The sequence below is a fragment of the Ochotona curzoniae genome, unplaced genomic scaffold (assembly GCF_017591425.1).
Source record: "Ochotona curzoniae isolate NIBS_2020 unplaced genomic scaffold, NIBS_Ocur_1.0 contig_3498, whole genome shotgun sequence".
Lineage (NCBI taxonomy): Eukaryota > Metazoa > Chordata > Mammalia > Lagomorpha > Ochotonidae > Ochotona > Ochotona curzoniae.
In genome coordinates this window covers 7683211-7703471 of record NW_024465885.1, presented here as the reverse complement: position 1 = coordinate 7703471, position 20261 = coordinate 7683211, and the positions used below count along the sequence as shown (strand labels likewise).

Sequence of the window (20261 nt, the reverse complement as noted above, 5' to 3'; positions counted from 1 at the left end):
AAATGAATTGTGCGTCTTTCATAGGCTCTCCCCAGCCAAAACACTAACTCAGGGAAAATGTTTAACTGACAATTTAGTTAATCACTTGGATTCAAGATAACAGGAAAAACTGACAGTCGGAGCTTTGGGAATGATTTCAAAGGCCTTAAAATATGCTTGGTAAATACATGAGCCTTTGGACAAATTAAAGGACTTAATATTAGATTAAAAACAACTCCTGTCTTCCCCCTGGTTTTATCATCATATGAAAATCGTGTTTGCACAATATTTTAATTAGTACAACACTTGAACTTAATTTCTAATGATTTCTCTTTCCAAAGTGCCTTCCATTAGTTCCTTGGATCTTAAGAGCTATAAATTTTTTCTAAAAATTGTTTAAAAATAGAAAAATGTACCTAAAATGGTCTTACTGGAATTGCCTGTTTTTCAAAGCATTTAATCTTATTAAATCTTCCAATCATGGGACTTAATGTTCTCACATTGGTTATATTTTCCAGGTCTTCTGTCCCTCTAAGATCTGAAACTATGTTAAATTCCCTTGCTGGATATATAACATTTAGATAGATGGATAACTTCTGCGCAAGACAAATATTGAAGTTGTCACTAAGGAGGCTTGAATTTACGTGCTTATTTTCAGTTTATGGAGTGACGACAGATTAAGAATGTATGTGCATGTCTTCACATGGTATTAAATACATTTAATTTTATTGCCTTAGAAATTATTTATACAAAATAATGTATAAGATGCTCATTTGATCTTGATTTCCTATCATACATTGCTTATGTCAGTAAAAATAAAAGCTGATTCTTTTGTAAGGTGATAATTAGTAGATAATTTGGATTTTTAAAATCTGAGCTTCAGTTTATATTTAAGACAGAGACCATTAAAGGAAAATTTCACAGTGCTTTCTCCATCATCTCACTCTTTGCATGTTCACAAAATGGCAGTGTTATTAATCTGTAGAATTCCTCATGAAAGAGGTACAGACTTTTGAACAGGTGATGGTGCAAAAGAGATGCTTTGTGGCATGGACCTAGAGAAAGAGTGTTGAGCTTGCATCATTACAGACCTCAGATCTTTACTACTGCTAACATTACCTAGGACACACATGGGAAAATAATAAAATGTAATTGGCTATCTGATTGAGTGACCTTTTCATAATAGGGATGGAATCAGTATTTTTGGTTTGATTTAGTAACAGTTAGCTCCTACCTTAGAAATCATAAAAGCTCATTTCATAATCTTTCCCCTTAGCAATTATGTTGTAAGTTTCAATTGTGTGCCTTCCAGAGTGTGAAATTCTGCTGTATGTTTACTGATCCATCAGATGATCCAAACATGATCTTCCAACAAAACAAACAGGCAAATAATTAAGACTGAATGACTACCACCGGAAAGTCTTCACAGTGACCACAGTGTAACAAACAGTGATCATGTCCCCAAATGATAACAGTTGATCCTGAAGCATAGACTATAGAAAAAACAAAAAGAATCAAAACAGTACTGAGATTGGATGTGCTGCTTCTTCAATTTTACATTACACAACTTTTAGTTGCTGTATGAATTACTTGCTTCCAGGGAAATAAAACTGTGAACCAACTTAGCAGCTTATTTATCAAAACTAACATTTTTAATTTATATTTGCTTCAAGGTCTTCATCTTACTGTGCCCATCATTCCATATTTATTATATCATAAGTTCTCTCCAATCTCAACCACTTACCCACTTTGTGGGACTCAGAGTAAAATCACCCAGCTTGTAGTTCTAACATTTCATCAGTACTCTTTCACAGTTTCCCCATCTGAGAAGCCGTCAATAGTTTATCCAATTATCGCTAACGCTCACTACTATGAGTTTGATTAACTTTATCTTGATTGTTATATATATTATTCTGGTGGTTTGTCAAGGAGGCAAAGTAAACTTTGTGTGTCAACCTTTTCTTACCCTAATTTGCAAAACAGACCCTTTGTCCCACATGCACGTTACCTAACTGGGTATCTATAAATGCTTCTCAGAAGTCTATAGAAGGTTTTCCTTCTCTGCTCCAGGACCTCATTTTAGGGGAAAGAACAGAGTCAACTTTCGTGGCTACAATTACAAGAATGAAAAGATTATTCACTGCCCTGTTCATCAGCCAGATGTGTTCTACTGGAATTACTTTCACAACAAATATAGAGAAGGATTCCCGCATTAACCAACATAACTCTACCAGCCCCTCTTGGGATTGCATATGCAGCAGGCTTTTTTTCTGCAAGTCAGTTATTTTATGCTTCTCAAACAATTTAATAGCTCATATTTTCAATCAATATACCTCACCCAGTCTTTCTCCTTCTTAGCTAAAATATCTCCAGCTCCTAAATTTTTCTGAGTTTTGGTTTCTTGTGTGCCCTTTAACAGCTTTCCATGACGTCATTAACAAGGTTTAGGCTGCCACAAGATTCCCCTTGCATATATTTACAAACTGATCTGAAGCCCAGAGTGCTATACTTATTCCTTTGAATCAAGATTTATGTCCAGAGAGCTTCTAGTAAGGGAAATTAGCTCATAATAATATCTAATCCCTTTTTGCTTCACAGCCTTAGGGCCCAAGCCTGTGGAGCTGCCAAGCTAATTAAGAGAAGTTACCCTTACAACATTACATCAGCTGAACAAGACTTCTGTATCTCTTAGAAAGTCGACAAACTGATCTCATTGGCATTTATTTATTTTATCTACAAGGAACTATTATTCTGTGCCCAGTTTTCCTGCTAGGGATAAAGAAGAGGGGGGAAAAGTATTCTGCTTTGCCTGAAGGTCCTGTTAAGTCCAGGTCACTGTGCCCAGCCAAGGTCCACTAGTATTGAGCATCTTCTATGTTCTGCTATGTATTTCATTCCCATGGAGAGGAAAGTGGATTTCTTTTGTTGGGAGAAATAATTGAAGATAATTTATGAACCCCTTCTGTCAGGGCACCAACTTGACTGAGAAAGAACTGGCATAAAAATAGCACATTACTGGGCCCAGCACGGTGGCCTAGCAGCTGTAATCCTTGCCTCAAATGTGCTGGGATCTCACATGGTCATCGGTTCTAATCCTAGCAGCCCCGCTTCCCATATAGCTTCCTGCTTGTGACATGGGAAACCTGTCGAGAATGGGCCAAAGCCTTGGGACCCTGCACCCGCGTGGGAGACCAGAAGGAGGATCCAGGCTCCTGGCTTTGAATGGGCTCAGCTCAGGCCACGGCAGCTACTTGGGGAGTGAATCATCAGGCAGAAGATCTTCCTCTCTCTCTTTCCTCCTCTCTGTATATCTGCCTTTCCAATGAAAATAAATAAATCTTTTTAAAATATAGTGCATTATTAAACTTGTGCTTTTTTCTCAAAAATGTGCTTTTATTTTTTATTTTTATTTTTTTTTTTTGCTTTCATTTTTTATTTTGAAAGTCAGGGAGACAGAAAGAATGTGTGTGAGAGAGATCTGGATCTTCCATCTTATCTTCTGAATTGCTCCCCAAATGCCTGCACCAGAGTCAGGTGGAAACAAGGCACCTGAACCTGCATCTGGGTCTCCTATGCAGCTGGTAGGGAGGATGCACAGAGCTGAGCATCACCTGCCGCCGTCCAGTGTGTACATCTGCGGGGAGTTGGATGGAACATGGAATATAGGTCTTGGAAACCAGGCACTGCCAATTTTTCATTTAACCATTTTGGGGTTAATTCAGTATATACCTCCACGGGAAGACATTTTCCACAATGTCAATAAGCACATTGTATGTAGAAAGCAAACACTTGGCATATACTTGGTACTGTTTGTCTCTTGCTAGGCATTCAGTGGGAGACCAAAAGACCACTAAAGATTTCAAATGAATGAATGCAATAAACTACTGAAGTACAAAGGAAACTGCTTTTGAAAACGAGGCTTTCTAAATTATGCTTGTCACTGAGGTTTCCACCATAGTGCAGTGCAAGAGAAAAATTGAGCAGGGCAAATTTTCATCACGCTGCAAAATTTCAACTACATTTTACCCTACTCCTTTGCTGTGAAAAAGCCTTGCGCTGCCTTTAAGAAATGGCGATGTTACTGGATTTTCTGTGTGAAGTCTAAATTGACATTAGTTGGAAAATTAAAATTGACAACTCTTAATCACCCAGCCTCATTTTATTTCAGTAATATTTCTTCTTCATGAAACCTGAAAGTCTGATTTCTCTGATCTAAGCCATATTTGAGTACAATTTTCTAAATATTAAATGCATGACTCTAATCTAATATAAATATATTACAATGATGTACAGATGTCCAAGATTTTTTGAACTCATTAATGAGAGAATAGCAAGGATGGTAAACCAGCTTCAAAGAAGGATATGAGATATTGAAGGAAAATTATAAAAAGAAAGCAAGCAGAAATACGATTTTAAACTTAAGTTCATTGCAATAAAACCGTATCCTTTGGGAGCTATCTTTTCTATAGGACAAAAGTCACTTAAATTTTTAAAAGAACAAAAGGAATTTGCAATGGTTGGTCTTCTCCAAGTTCACAGGTCACTTTATAGTATCTATATCTTAATCATCTTAATAGTAAATGGTAAATCAGACATTGTTATTCCTTAGTGCGGCAGAGGACTTCCGACCAGCTCTTTAGGCTTTGTGTAGTGTAAACCAATAATTCTTTTAATTGAAAACTGCCTCTGATATTTGGATGGCAATTACATGTATGTATGTAAGTATTGTGTGTTTAAGTAAACATGGATTTGTGTGTTCATGGATAGAAAACTAAGAGGAGATGAAACAGAATACGCAGACTTGCTAAGACTTGGGGTTAGTGTGGCAGGTATAATACTTTGCTGAGCCTGCCATAATAAAGTCCTTGCTAATGGGGAGGCTTACACACAAATTTACTGCCACGGTTCTGGAGGGTACAGGTGTGAGCAAGGCTGCGCTCTCTCTGCAGGCACAAGGGAAGGATGTGTTCCAGTTCTCTCGCCTAACTGTTGCTGGTGGGCAGTCTGCACATGGTATTCTCCCTGTGTAAAGTCTGTGTCCAAATTCGTACCAGTCACATGAGGACACCAGTCACATCATAGCAGGAACTCAGGTAAGACATGATTTAAACTTACTGTAACAACCCTGTGTCCAAATACTGCCACATTCTGAAATTCTGGAAAACTAGTTCTTCAAACATATGGACTAAAGGCAGAGGCACACAATTTAATCCCTAATCATGGTCATGTTTTTCTGAGATTTTAATTCCTAAATATTCAGGTAAAGTAAGTATCATTGCTCATTTAGGAAACCACTTCGGAACAGTTCTAAATATCTTTCTGAGTGTCCTGAGGCTACCATGACACATTACCATGAAGTGAGTGGCTTGAACAGCATGAGACCCCGAGCCCCAGGTCAGGGCATTGGCAGGGCCTCGGCTCCTTCGCAGGCTCCGGGGAGAATGTCTTCCCCCCGACTTCCAACTGCTGTGGCTTCCCACATACTTCATATTTCTTGGCTAGTAGTTTTATAAGTCAATCTCTGCCCCTAACTTCACATTCAATTATTTTTTTTTCAGTTTTTTTAACTGAAAAATTATTTTCCTAGTGATTCTTTTAAGGATTACCAAAAATTCTTTTATCTGTTTATTTATTTATTTAATTTATTACCCAATCCTATTTTATCAGAATGAACTTTGGAGTTACATGAACATAATTCAAATTAGATTCAGAAACATTGTCTTCTCTAATTTTGTTCCATACATATTTCATATTGGTAGTTCAAACCTAACAATGTTACTCAAACTATTATTTTGTATAATTTTATGTCTCATAAAGAAACATAGCAAAGAAAAGACAGAATAAATTTATAGAATTTTGTTATATTAACTTATTATTTACCATTTCTGATTGTTTCCACTTGTTCCTGTTCGAACTACCATCTGGTGCCGCTTCATTATTCCAATACAGCTTTGCTTTCATCCCCCTTCTTTGTGCTATAATTGGCAAGGGCATTACATGTGTACATGTTGAAGATCCAATAATAGAGTTGTCTGTCTATCCTTATACAATTACTTTGGAGTCAGTTAAAAAAGAAAGACGAAACAGACATGCTTACTGTCAATTACAGTTACTTAACCACCTTTGTCAGGATGCTTTATTTTTCTGTAAAAATCCAATTTACTGTGTTAGGTTGTAGATAGCGTCTGTCACTCATGCTCATTCCTTACCATTGTCACATGTTCATATTTTAACACATTTCAGAATTTTTGGTTTAGAATTGGAGATTTAGGAAATATACTGTAGAAAATCTGATTATTGGTTGGGTCCCCTCTTGTTCATTTGTTTAAAGACTGATAAAAAAAATCTATTTCTCCTACAGAGTAAAATTTTTAGGTTTCTATTGTCGAAGAAAAATTCCCGAGAGTGGGTACTTTTAAAGAGGCATATTTAACTCACAGTTTTGGAGGCTGGAAGTCTGAGACTGAACGGTCGCATCCATTTGGCCTCTGGTGAGAGTACCTTGACAGTGTCACAGCATGGTGGATGGCATTACCATGAGCGTACCTATGACAGGAAAAGAACACACAGGAGACAGAAAGCCAGTGGGCAAGGAGACACCAGTCTTAACTCCTTTATTGCAATTTACTCTTTCCAGAACTCATTCACTCTGGGTGAATTACATGAACTCTTTTAAAGTGTAATACCCCAATCCCCTCCCTTCACTTTTTAAGATTATATTCGCTTACATGCCCACATAGAGGATCAAACTTCTGACATCTTAGGGTTAGGATGCTTATGTCCAAAGAAGGCACTGAGATGACAGGTCAAGGCAGAGAAGACCTTTATTGTAGAAGTCACAGCATAGAAGGGTGAAGTAAGGCTTCAGGCCTCCTAGACAGCAAGTGGTGCAGTGCTGGGGAAAAAGGGGGTGTTCTAAGTGAGTCTATATCCTAGGTGGGTAGGTGCTAGGAGGTCCTTGACCAGGAGAGGGTTGTCTGGACTACTGGACATACTAAGGGAAAGTTTGGGTGCCAGAAAGCCCTGTTGAAAACTGTAGAATGCAGCTACTCTGGTGGTTTGGGATAGCCAAGGTAGGAACTTGCAAGTTAATGCTAAGGCAGCAGAATATGACCAACTTGGTGTTAACTATTGACCAAAGCCACAAAATTCCTACCAGATTTGCAAGTTTATCAATTTGTGCCCAATTTTATCAGGTTTTAAGACTGACTAATTGTGCCCATCAACCTAACAAATCCTGACACAACGCATGAGCCCTGGGGGACACATTCAAACTGCATGTAAACCATAGCAGTCTTCGATGTTGTTGGACACAGATCTGGGCAGGCACACAGCTGCAGGAGATGACAGCAAAACTCAGACAGCTCTTGCCCTGATATTTCTATTAAGCAGTCTGCCTTGTTTGGTATCACACTGAGCTCTTAGGTTCCATTAATTGCTGACTGATTGCTCTAATTGTTTTCTGGCTGGTTGAGCTATTGTTTTTGGCAATACCCTTTGTCTTGAATTGTTCCAGAGACTGATCTAATTAAACCTGAGCCCCTTAGCAGAAATACTTCTGGAGGGATGGTTTGAGGTTGCTCTTATCCCAGGGGGGTTCATTTTAACTGTCCCTTTTTCTGGTGCTCCCTGGCTAACTAGCTGACTGTGCTTTATTACCTGCATAGATGTACCAAGTTCCATGTAACTGCTACCAGAATCTCCATTGTTTGGGGGCACATTTAGGCTGGAGCTTCACCCCATTGTATTTTACATTCATTTCTTATGGGGAGAGATTTGTAGTTCTCTTCTTCCAGATTGCCTCTCTGAGCCAGCTGCTGTGTGTCCTGGGTAGGGACCATGACCTCTGGTCTAGTTTGCCTCTCCTGTAATAGAATTTCCATCCCAGAAGTGATTTGGGGTGAACAGTGATCAGAGCCCCAGTGTTCTTAGCCTGCCATGTCTAGGTGAAGTTTCCTTGCTGTAAGCTGAGACTCACTGGCATCCCTGATTTTTCAGTTACATTACCATGAATTTAGCCTCTACAACCCAGAGATTATAAAAATCTCTTCCCTGTAAGATGCTATATTCCTTGATTGGGAGTTTAAGAAAGGAGTTTCATTTTTAGCCACAGTTGTTTGGGAAGGAATTTCAATGAAATGCCCTGGCTAGGAGAGGTGGTGAGAGAGAGGGTCTTTCAAGAGCCCGGAAATTTTGCTATTGCTGTATTGATTTAAGTAGATTTCCTCAAATAAATGTTTCTCCAAAGGCTGTATATACTTAGCAAAGACTTGAAATTGTTAGGACTGAGCAATTTTTTTTTACTAGCCATGCTTATTTTTTATTGGGAAATAGGTTTCAAAATTCATCATTACCATTCCTGATATTTGCTCATCACAATTATTTTCATTATTCCTTTCCAATTATAAACCTATAATTATACACTGGAAAAGTATACACTTTTCCAATATTGAGTCTTTGTGATGTTTTGCATTTAGAAATACTTAGAGTAGACAAGCTGATAGTTTGGGTTATTTTTTTCTCACATCATGTGGGATACAGCTAATATTCAAAGAAAATTGTTAGAGAAAAATACATCTGAAGATTCTATGTTACCCCAAAAAATGCCTGAAAAAAATCCGTGTTTAAAATCAAAAGCAGGCATCTACTGGGAAGCAGATGAAGTGAATATTAATATGATCTAGATACAAAGCCAAATTTACTTTTTGAGTCAGAGCACTGATTCAATTATAACATCTCTTTTAATATTCTTGAACACCAGTAACAGGCAAGTCAGTTCATTAAGAGTCCATATCAAACTGAAAGGTCATGGCTAAAATGAAGACATTGATGATGCCATTTGTCAGTTCATTTAGGGCATTATAAGTGGATCAATTTCAGAAACTAAAAAATCTCCTGTGACATTTGCACTCTGAGAGTAGGTAAATACTTTGAGATGCTTTCCTATTTATGTTTTCATTTATTAGCATTCCCTATGATGTACCAAATGATTGTCAGTTTACAAAATGTAACACCTATAAATGCACTTTAATTATGTAATCAGTTCAATCATTAAGTCAACAAATACATAAAATGAAAATACTGAGCCAGCCTGCTCCAGATTCTGAAGTTATCAATGAATGAGACAGACAAGGTCCGTGTTCTCCTGAAACTTACAGTCTTACAACTGTTTGTTCAACAAATAAATGGAGGAATGTGACTACAGAGTACTGGTTGCTATTGTGCACTGATCAGATGCCCCTATCAGGACAAAGGAATTCGTTTGCAAGCTGGTGGGAGGATAGCTGTTCATTCAGATGGCTACAGCTCTGTTTTGAATTTGCCCACTGTTGAGCGGAACTGCCTCATCCAAGGCTACAGCCCCGCTGCCCAGGGAGTCTGCATCCAGTCACTGGTTAATCCAAAGTATGAGAACTTTTTTCTTCCATCAATTTGTGGGTAGGCTTGAAGGGCTGTCTCAACTCCAAACGATCTCAAAAGGATTATCTTAAGAATTCTGCTATAATTTCATCACAGTCTAGTTGCTGCCTCTGTCCTGTTCTCCTTGTGCTTCCTCGCAGTCAGTGCTGTTTCTAAGAAACAATAAGCGTCCTGCACACAAATCTCCATCTCTGATCTGTTTCTAGGAAACTCAACCTACGGCTGTGGGCACCAGAAATGGTCCTAGGAAGTAGACTCTAAGTGAAATGTTTGAGTTTAATCACCTGCTGCACAGAGACACAGCCATAGTCAGTCCAGGAACCTAATTATAAGTGTGGTAGAGCTTGAGAGAAGGTTGAACTGCTAACCCTAGCAGCTCTGCCACAATACAGAAAAGGCTCCAATTAAGCAGCTGCACCCCAGGACCAGAGATGGAGATAAGTGGGTCAGTACACTTGAGGACCTTGAAACCCAAATATAGCTGAACTCCATGGGCCAGCAGAAGTGTCTTACTCCTCCTTGTTAAGGGATAACCTGCCCTTGCTTGTAGATGATATAGTGACTTTGTTCTTGAAAGACAGTACAGTGCCCTTTTCCAGATCTAGCCACACTCAGCTCCTAGCTGCTAGACCCCTAATTAGAGTCAAAACTTAACCCACATGAGGAATTCCTGGTCCTGCAAAGAAGGGGCAGGAACTATGCCCTGAAAGAGTAAAGGACTACTCATGATGAGCTAGTAGGAGCTAGGGGAGTATATACTGGACAGGAAACTGAGATTGCTAAAATAAGGAACAAAAAACAAAAAGATTAACAAAGAGAGTTCACTGATGCAAAAGTTCCTCTCCATAGTACAGAAATTCCCACCTTAACAAAGACCACAGGAGATGGCCCTACTAAAGTTTTCCAGGTCATCTTTTGGCATCCAAGAGAGAACGATGGTCCACATGACATGAAGCATAACTGCTCTGTGTTTTGGAGCAGAAGGTAAAGGAAGAAATCTAAAAGAAGAAAGTTTGGAAAAGTGCATATACTTTTCAAAGTCTGAAAACCTCCGCCCAGCTCTGTTCTATGGGAGGATCAAGAAGACACACATTTTGTTTTTTTTCTTTGATGATGTTTACATAGTTTGATCAGGGTGGGAAGGATCAACAGTTAGAGAAAAGTGGGTGTGATCATTGTTTCAAAATTTAAGAAGACACACCTTTTGTAAAGAAACAGGAAGCATGCTGGTGATAGGAGTATCTCATCATTGAGAAACTCAGTTGTGGTTGTGGCCTTTGCATCTTGCCTAACCATAGGAAGTGCTTGTTGGGATTCAGGTCTTTAGTATCAGTGGAAATGATGGAACTAAGGAGTATCCGAAGCCAGATGACAGCACTTGATGGACAGAAACAAAGCGGGGAAAAGTTGTCATTATGAACAACAAGGCTGCAATGATAGCCTAAAGAGCCTTCCTTTCAGGGTTCTTTAGCAATCAATAGCTTACAAGACTTGCTAAAACAAAAACCAGAAAACAAAACAAAACAGCCTAAGTGAGCAGCCATCATGGACACTGCTGAATATATACAAAATAAAAAGTCATCAAGAGATTGGCACCATGACATAAGCTTCTGCCTGTATGGCACAGAGGGTTATGGGTGCTGGCTTGAATATCAGATACTCTACTTCTGAATTAGCTCCTTGCTAACATGTCAGGGAAAGTAGCAGAAGTTGGCTCAAGTGATTGGGCCTCTGCACCAACATGGGAGACCTGAAGAAAGCCCATGGCTTTAAGCTTCAGATTGGCCTAGCTCCTACAATTGAGGCCATTTTGGGAGTGAACCAGTGGATGGAAGATGTCTATCCTCTTTGTCACTCTATCTCTCAAATAAAAACAAACATAAAGAAAAACAGGAATGATTAAGAATGAATTTCTAGAAAAATGGGGTCAGATACCTAAACAGCAACTCACTAAATATATATCTATATATTTTTATTATATATAATATTGTATTATTATTATAAAACATATGAATACTAATATCTATTATTATATATTTTTATTTATATATATATAAGTATATATATATTTAACCAGTTTTCAGATTTTCAGATTTAGATCAATTCTCAGATCTAAAATTCACCAATTTAAGCTGAGTGCTCATGAAGCAGGACCCTGTAACAGCATGGCAAATGTATGTAATGCAGGAAAATTGTAGAGAATAAATATGTTGTGCAAGATATGAACAGCTATCTCAAAATAAAAGACAACCAATAAATCGCATTCATCCCAGCACTATGAAGGAATCGCAAAGCTTGGACAGAGTGCTCTCAATCACTGAGCAAAAAGGGAGGTTGACAGTAATGAAGAAGGCCAATGTCAGGAAAGCAAGTGTAGCGGGTCCAGACTGCTGTGCAATCACCCTTGCAGCTGATCCATGTGACCCAGCAGACACTGGATTACTAAAGATAACGTGACATTTAGGAAAGCCACAACAAAAGAATTATAACATAGACCCCCTAAAGGCTGGAGCAAGGCCATACCATCTGCAGCAAATGAGTAAATGCCATTTGAGAAACAGCTCCTGGTGTGCTACTGGGCCCAGGCAGTGAAAAACATCTGACTGTAGGATATCAAGTAGCCACATGGGGAGAGCCCACATCATGCACTGAACTCTGCCAGACCCATCACATCATTCTATCAGGCAGCCCAGTGAAAGTAGGGTCTATTATGACCACAAGAAGCATTAAAAATATACTAGTAGATGACCCAGATCATCACATCATTTGCCAATATTGCAGTGGCAATTATTTCTCAGCCCATCCCAAATTGTAGATGGTTGGGGGTAGAGGATGACAAACAATAATAAACAAGAAACACAGTTGAACTTGGTGGGTGAAGTGAATGCATGCACAAGCAAGCTGAAATGGACTGGAGTTATAATCAAATGAAGACATGATCCTTCATGTAGGTTCCCGTAGGTTGCCATAACCAAGTGCCACCAGCTGGGAGGCTTCAGAGAGCAGGAACATGTCCCTTCCCAGTTTCAAGTTGAGGTGGGGGCAGCACTAGGCATCCTTCAAAAACTCCAGAGATGAATACTTCCTAGTCCTCATAGAGTTTCTAGTTGCTCGTGGTTGCTGGCCATTCTCAGCATCCGTGATTTGTGGCAGTATAACTCTAATCTCTAGCTCCGTGTGGTCTTTGTGTTATCTGTTGTAGCTCTGAATCTTCTCTTTCTAAAAATATTTGGCATTGAATTCAGGCCCACTAATCCAGCATGGACTCATTTTTTTTAAAGATTTTGATTTATGTATTTGTAAGTGTGTGTGAGAGAGAGACACACACGCACAGAGAGAGAAGACAAAGAGAGATGTCTTCCATGCCCTGAGGCTTACAAAGACTTACTTCCTTTGGCTTAATCCAGCAATAATTTTAAATGGCCATTCTCACTTCAAATTATGGATTTAATAAGTTATTTTGCAGAAGAGGACAGATTTGGGATGCTTGTGGCTTATGAAGGGCTTTCCAGCATCCAGACCTGGATATGCACCAGGCACAGTGCCATTACTTAATAAATGCTATGGCTCAATAAGTGACTCCTGAGTTTTTGTGCTTATTGGATATTTTGGGTGCCATTTATTGAACTAGGGAAGATGGAGGGAGAAACAGCTTTGCCTAGGTTAAAGAGGAATCAAGCTAGCTGTCTGCATGTCACATCTCTCTCTGACTGGATACCTCCACAGCTTGCTGGGCTACAACCAGATATAAACTAAAATATGGGGAATACAATCCTCAGCAAATGGGAAGGGAGCTTAAAAGCTGGCAGATAGGGGCCCAGCACAGTAGCCTAGTGGTAAACTCCTTGCCTTGCATGTGCTGGGATCCCATATGGGCGCAGGTTCTAATCCGATGGCCCTGTTTCCTATCCAGCTCCATACTCGTAGCCTGGAAAAGCAGTCAAGGATGACCCAAAGCCTTGGAACTGTGCACCTGCATGGGAGACCCAGAAGAAGCTCCAGGTTCCTGGCTTCAGATTAGCTCAGCTCTGGCCACTGGGGCCACTTGGGGAGTGAATCAGCAGACGGAAGATCTTCCTCTCTGTCTTTCCTTCTCTCTGTATGTCTGATTTTCCAATAAAAAAAAAATCTTAAAAAAAAAAAACGGGTGGATACATTTTGCAGCTTCTCTGACAGCAATGCAGGATACTGTAACACATTTTGAATGTGCCCAGTGGTACACAGCTCCATGTGAATGAAGAGGTAATTGGCTCACTAACATGTCCCTCATTGGCTTTATTCCTTTCCCTCTATAACTTTCATTCACATTAATGGTTCTCTCAGGCCTTGGTTTCAGAAAAGCTAAGGCAATATTAATAATGAGTGTTAGACGCTGGGTCTACAGATCACCTTTTCCTAAAATGTTCTCCCTTCTCTCCATCAAAGTTTTTAAACCCAGGTCAATTATTGTCTCATTGTCTCCTTCAAAAAACTTATCATCTTTTCTCTGGTATTTTTTCTGTAAATATTTGTTTAGCATTTTAGAATTATTCTTCCACTTGCTGTGTCATCCTAGACTCAGAACCTTTTCCCACAGAAGCTCTGCAGTACACTAAAAAGTGTTAAAGCAAACTCTGTCTGTGTCTCTCTTTTTCTGAGTTTGTTGCTTCTGAGATGGCATGGATGGCATTTTATTTTATGTCTATGAGATAATGAGTTTATTACAGGTTTGGCTCTTTGAATGGAGGGGAATAAAAACATTTTAGTCCTATAATTTTCACCAAAAGTTTCCATGAGTGGGGAACATCTGCTTCATGGACATGTATGGCCAGGAAAATAATTTGATCTGGCCCTACTAATCACAGGCAGAACTCGAAATTCCTTCCTATGGTCTCACCATCATACCTAAATCTCAGAATATACCCATTTTCTTGTAAACTATATAAGAGACTGAAAACAATCCCAGGAAGGCACACAAATATAGAAATAAGTTAGTGTTTCAGTGAACAGATCCTGTCATGTGGAATTGGTCCAATGGTTTGATCACATGGGGGGAAAAATGGAATCCAACGCCACATGTCAGCAGGCTTGCCCCAGTCTCCTACTTAATGAATAGGGAAACCACCACAAGAAAGCATACAGATGTCTTGTCATACACACTGGTAATACATAGGAGCAACTGTAACTTACCAACAGACATGACCCAAGCAGGAGCTCTGACTCTAACCATTCAGGTTAACAGTTCTTCTGTTTCAGAGAAACCAGGGGAGGTGAAAACAAAAGAACAAAGGGTTGAGTATCTGCCCTTTGCTGGACTTTATATCTTACATACTGTATTCATTGTCCTCACAAACACAATGCAGTCTGTCACATTACCCGGTTTAGTTTCGGCTTCAGAAACAAATCTCCATAGGTTTTCTTCTATACCCAATGAGAAAGAACCATCTTACATATTTGTATTTCCTACAGTGCTACATGTGGAAGGTAAATAAATAAAATCCTCTAGAAAACAAGGACTGCGGCAGATGCATTCAGTGGTGGGTTTCAATACACGGGGTATTATCTTAAGTGGTTTGCACACATTGATGTAATTACCACAGCAATTCAACGAGCTATATACTATTAACGTCCCATTTTATAAAAGACAAAATTGAATATCAATGAGCTTGGGCAGCTATCCTAAACTTACACAGCTAGAAAGTGACAGAGCCAGAATTTGAATACTTAGCCTATATTTTCTGAAAATTTTGGATTTAAAGCAAATTATTTATTAATTCGATTTATTTGAAAATGAGACATACAGAGGGAGCTCAAATCCTGCATAAATATTAGGAACAACTTGGGTAGGGCTGAGCCAGAGAAGTTGCTAACCTGGAACTCAATCTGGGAGGTAGGGACCCAAGTACCTCAGCTGTCTTGTGCTGAAATAAGAAAGGCACTCTGATAAGGAATGCAGGTGTCCAAGAAAAACATAGAATATTTACAGAGGAAGATGATGAAGAAGTCTGCAGTGTAGGAGTTTGTAAAAGTCAGAGTTCAATCAGAAACAAAAGCCAAATCAGTAATGTCATTTATGTGTACTTGTATGCAGGTATGTATATATGTACGTATAAATGAATGTAGAAAGACAAGTAGAGAAAGAAGTGAAAGAAAACTGAGATCAAGCTTATAGCAAATTTATAGGGGACAGGAGAATAATTATACAAATCCAGTAGAGCTCTTTCCAACCTCTACCTCAGGAGAAGTTTAAGCCTCCTTTAATTAATTAATTGGGAAAACAGAAAAAGAGATTGATCTTCTATCCACTGGGTCGGTTCCCAAATCTGTGACATAACTAAGGCTAAATTGGGCCAAAGCCAGGATCCCAGAACTCAGTGATTCTTTCCTGTGGGTGGCAGAGCCATCACCTGCTGCCTGCCAGGGTGCCAATAGGAGACCCAGCTAGTACAGGAAGCCAGGTACTCTGATGTGCAATGTAGGCATCCTGAGCAGCAACTTGACTGTTGTGACAAATGCTCACCCCTCAAACCCCCTTTTAAATCTATCCAACTGATTATTTATGGCCACCTAGAACAATCATAATTTTGATTAAATTAAATTCAACTTATTAGGGGCTTTTAAGCATAAAAACAGCACTTATTATGAACACCTAGACAAGTTTTTGAATGAAACAAAGTTGTATATAAAATACAAAATTATGATACTTCAGCTATCCCAGGAGAATATAGGCCATCCTAACCAGAAACAAATGGTATTAGGAAGAAAGCTGTTCAGCCTAGCCAACTGACACATCAAAAAGACACTACAGAGAGACAAGGAGATCATAAACGGCATAAGTCAGAGACTAAGTTGGAGGACAACTAATACAACACCAAGGGCAAGAACATCGAAGAGACTAACCATGACTTCTTTTCAGAAAATAATTGATGTGGGTATGCAATTCTAAAAGCTCCTTGGAGACCCCAATGCAAAACGTCATTGGCGAATTCTCAATGCTTATGGGAGAAAGAAGAGGTCTGCTGAGGGGCTGGGCACTCAAATGATCAGGTACTTAGAGGCCTACAGGGCAAAGGATAGTCAGAAGGGAAGAGAATCAATGCCAAAGGCTACAGGCCAACAGATGAAGAAGCTGATGTTTCCAGCACACTTCATACAGTTAAACTGACTGATCTTGAAGATAAAATCATCATCATTCACAGTAATTATTTTGTATAAAGTCATGATAAGGTCTGGGGTTTTGTGTAGTGGGCTAAGTCCATACTTGAGATGCAGCATCCCATATGGGTATCAGAGTCTCAGGTGCTCCACTGCTGCTCCAGCTTCCAGTTAATGCACCAGGGAAACCACTGTGCAGCAGCTTAATACCTACACTTCTGGCAGCCATGTAGGAGACCCAGATGAAGCTCCTGGCTCTTGGCTTCAGTAGCAGGTATAAAAATTCTCTGTGTGTATGTAAGTGTGTCCATCTTTTTCTCTCTTTCAGATAAATAAAAAATACAGCTTTTAAGAAAATGTAATCACAACCACCAACTTAACAGACATAAAACAGTTGCTTCTAGGTAAAATTCAGAGTTAGTTTCCTGGAAGCCTCTGGAGGTAACATTTTCAAACACTCAGAACATAACCTTGTCTTACGTGTATTTATGTTTAAACACACTTTATTCAATATGCGTTATTAGTTTAGTAACACTTAACTCATGCTTAGCAGCATACCCAAAAACTTGAGACATTTCATGGAAAATTTTAAAGACAAGTTTATTTTGCCGCCTCCTGAGATTTTTTGTTGGTGGTGCTTTTTGTTTTTTTGTTTTGTTTTAAGAATTATTCATTTCTATTGGAAAGGTGGATATACAGAGAAGACGAGAGACAGAGAGGAAGATCTTCCGTCCGGTGATTCACTCCTCAAGAGGCTGCAACAGCTGGAGCTGAGCCAATCCGAAGCCAGGAGCCTCTTCCGGGTCTCCCACACGGGTGCAGGGTCCCAAAACTTTGGGCCGTCCTCGACTGCTTTCCCAGGCCACAGGCAGGGAGCTGGATAGGAAATGGGGCTGCCAGGATTAGAACCGGTGACCATATGGGATCCTGGCGCATTCAAGACGAGGACTTTAACTGCTACACTATTGCACCAGGCCCCCCCTCCTGCGTTTTTAAATACATGAATACAATGAGGACTTTAAAAGCTCATAAAAATGTATATTATGAAAAGTATACATGGATTTCAAAAATTTTTGCACTGAGGAAACTTGTTTTAAATCTAGTTTTCCACAAGCTTTTTGAAGTACAGGTCCTGCCTAAATATAACTTATATGACATACATTTTCTCTGTAAGGTACATCACAGCCTTTTTGTACTGTTGAACACTAGGCAGTAGTAATTCAGCACACACTTGAAGGTCAATTTAAGTGACAAATTTCTAAGAAAAAGTTCATGCAAAAAACAGAGCACTAAATAGAAAAGGCACAAGAATTAAAACCGAAAAATCTGCATGTCAAGCAACTCAAATTTTTCACTATTCAGGAAAAAAAAAAAACACATTTTGTGGTTTGGAGTTCAGAAATAAGTTTTGGCAAGTGGGTGGACCTGCAAAGGACCTGCAAATATAGAAGCCAGGAATAATGAGGATTGACTACATGTATGAAGATTCACCTGAAGATTAATGTAAATTGCCAGGGAATCCAGTACATAATACTGTTGGTGAACTCATCCTGGGCACATTCAGAATTAAGTCTTCTGTATGCAAATAGACAAGAAATCCATTATCCAAGTTTTTCTGGATTTTGGACATCACGGCATTGAAACTCTTTAGCTGCAAGACTGCAGTGTGTATCTCATTTAAACACAGATGTTATTTTGCTCTTGCATTTTAGACTGTGGCTCACTGCTTATTATTTTACTTAGTCCAACTGTCTACTGTTTCTCCAAAGCAACTGGACATAAAGCAAGTGTTTGGTTGTCCTGCTGTCATCAAATCTTACTGCATAAGTAGCAAAGTATGAGCATCTGTACCTGCTAAGAGTAAGGTGGAAGACACTCTGAGTCTTACAGACATCACTCCAATCTCAAATGAGTCTTTAATGTAATCCATGCCTGCCGCCCTCCCACATCACTACCTCCCTATTGAAATCTCAGATCTCCATTCAGCCAATTTGGATTGTTAAGACTATTCATGACAGTCCGTTCTGATGGCAGCTGCCTTGAACTACAATTCTGTTCCTCATATTCAATTTCTGTTTTTTAAATCTATTTCCTCTGCTGCAGAGGAAGCAAGAATCAGAGTAGAATTTGGCCAACATAATATCCACTCCAAATTTTGAGAATCTGAACTTGCATCCTGGCTCTTCCTCCCATGAATATAAACATTTGTGCTTCTATTCAAAGCCAGCTTCCTTTGAGCCCTGGGCACCATTCCTTCTGATCTACTCTTGCTCCTCCAACATGAAAATTTTTCCTTTATACTGGATAATTCTTTCCAAATAGTAGCATCTTTATATACAAGACTCAGAAATAACGCAAGAAATACTCTTCACTCCGTATTTTCCTCCACTCGTAAGTTGCTTTGTTCCTCTTTTTCCTCAAAACAGTTATCTGTGTTTACTGGGAAAGAGGTTTTCAATTCTTCCACTCAGCCAAAATAACTCCTACTGAAGAACACCAAAACTCTTTTAAGAACAATCAGTAGAAAGTGCTAAATCCTCAGTTTGTGCAGATCACCTCTTTATGTTTTATTTTGTCCTCTGGACACATTTTCCCTTTCATAGCCTCTGGATCATCCCACTCCTCATTCACTGCCCCATTTCGCCTTTGTTTGTGCCTTTTGCTGTCCCTGACCTCTTGAGTAGAGAGGCTTTCATTCCCAGCTTTGTCCATTTCCCCATATATTCTCCTAGTTTTAATTTTATCTCCTCTTGTTTTGAATGCCTTCTTTAGGGAGATGAGATGCCCAAATGAGGAGATAGATCTGAATTTCAGAATTAAATATTCAACTGCCTTAGTGTCATCCTTACTTTCTTTTTTTTTTTTAAAGAATTTTTTGTTTTATTTTTGACAATCTTTACATAGTTAATTGGGGTAAAAAGGTTGAAGGGCTATAGGAAAGTGGGTAAGACTATTATTTCCTTCATGTTTAAAGAGGGGTATTAAGGGAGAAGGCACACCCAATTTGCCACCTTCCCCAGGTCCCAGATGTAGGGTATGCTCTGAGGTTCTTGCTCAACTGGTTTTGATAGTTCACCAGTTAGGAATCGCTGCCAATCTTGCCACTCCAAGCACTATGAGGTCTTTGAAGAATCCACTGATTGACATAGTCCACCATAGAGTCTCTTTGCCCCATATTTCGCTGCCAAGATGTAGCTGAGATGGTTGGTTGACCTGTTCTGACTTCTCTCTTTCCTTGGTTTGGGTTCTGAGTCCAGGATTTCAATTAGGGAGAACCCCAAAGAAACTTTGTCTAAGGTGTTCTCAGACCAGATTCTTGTATGCACTGGCAAGTACAGGGCCCGGCACAGTCCATGGCCCTGATCAGCTGGTGGTTGCGATTGCTGGGTTGGTTCTGTTTTCAGCCCTGCCTTCCACTGGAACCGATGGTTGTTGCAGTCCAGCCTGGTTCTGCCCAGCACATACTCGGCCCTTGCATAAACAAGTGGGAGCTGCAGCCTAGTTGGAGCATCCTTACTTTCTTGCTAATGATATTTAGAACCTCCCATTTATGCTTTAAATCTCCTCTTTTCTACTTCAACCAATTCCAACCAATGCATTAGCAAATCTCATCAGCTTCACACTCAATAGTGCAGCACATAGATCTCTTCCTCCCACAGGTGCATCTCTTCTTTAAGCCACCATTTCCTCTCTCCTATAGATTATCCCCCTGACTGCTTACTGCTCTC

At 39.5% G+C, this 20261-nt stretch overlaps 1 long non-coding RNA gene across 1 annotated transcript in view; it reads left to right on the top strand.

Moving 5' to 3' along the window:
- LOC121156706 overlaps positions 1-20261 on the top strand; it is a 70750-nt gene that overhangs the window by 12973 nt on the left and 37516 nt on the right. The window contains exon 2 of the long non-coding RNA XR_005883914.1: positions 4929-5072. This is a non-coding gene — a long non-coding RNA (uncharacterized LOC121156706). The remainder of the gene's footprint in view (positions 1-4928; positions 5073-20261) is intronic.